Consider the following 1,299-nt stretch of genomic DNA (forward strand, 5'->3'; position numbering starts at 1 on the left):
GATTAAAAGTAAAAAGCTGGCAAAGACATGTTAGGAACATAACAAATAAAAAGGATGACGGCAATATTATTGTCAGAGAGAATAATTGTCATAGACAAATATCAGCAGTTTCATGTGATAATAAATAACATAACCCAGCTTTAAATTAAGAAAGGGAAATACCTAGGTGCCAGAAATAAAATGAATTTAAGGCCAAAAGCCTCAGGGACACTATTAGGAGTCTTGGTATTAGATATAAGCCTTAGGTATTGGGGTACAATAGGGGAGAAGTTGGGATTTTAAATCTAGGTAGCGACGGGAGACAGAAGCTTTAGGCCCAGGTGAAGTGGCTCTGGAATAACGCTTCCTTTGCAAATCTAGTTGGAGAAAAGGAACTGGAATCGCTCAGCCACCTGGCCTGGGAAGGAAGCCATGGTAGAAAAGTCACCTGAGGTAAATCAGCCTAGGCCTGTTCTGTGTGCTCTGTGAGGAAAATACTTAAAGACTTGAATAAATGGAGCTGTGCAGTGTTCCTCAGTGGAAACTCTTAATATTGTGAATATCACTTAAAGAATGATGTGTGAGAGCTGCATTTTTTCTTTTAATAGAAGGCTTCACTCATATAAAGGATGGCCTCACCATGTCAACTAATAACAGATTACAGAGCTATAAAAATAGGAAGTGTGGTTTGAGCCGGTTCAGAAGTAGACATTAGTGGAAAAGAAAGTTCCTAGACAAGTATGTATAAGGGTGGAACTCTAGAAATGTATCTATAGATTGACATGGAGAAATACTCATATTTGAATAAGTGTGATATCAACTAGCAAAGGGATAATGTCACTAACTTATAAAAGCATAGAAAAATCCAAAAGGATTTCAACAAAATGTTTATAATTATTATACTGAGATGATAGGATTGTGGGTAGCTTGGTTTTCCTTTTCATTTCTGTTTTTTCCTAAATCCTGCTTAATGTGCATTTATTCAGATTTTTTGCAAAAGAAAACGGTTCAACATTACATACTTAAACTTACAGATTGCAGTATTTGGAAGGAAATTCATATAATCTTAAATACTTTCATTATCGAGCAAGAAAAGAATGAAAATAATTGTAGTTAACACTGCTGTATGATATATAGGAAAGTTGTCAAGACAGTAGATCCTAAGAGTTCTCATCACAAGGAGAAATTTCTTTTTATTTGTATTGTATGAATATGAGATATAGAAGTTAACTAAACCTACTGTGTTCATCTCACAATACATATAAATCAACCCATCATGCTGGACACCTTAAACTTATACATTGATGTATGTCAAGTATT

The sequence above is a fragment of the Physeter macrocephalus genome, unplaced genomic scaffold (genome assembly GCF_002837175.3).
Source record: "Physeter macrocephalus isolate SW-GA unplaced genomic scaffold, ASM283717v5 random_1863, whole genome shotgun sequence".
NCBI classification, from domain to species: domain Eukaryota; kingdom Metazoa; phylum Chordata; class Mammalia; order Artiodactyla; family Physeteridae; genus Physeter; species Physeter macrocephalus.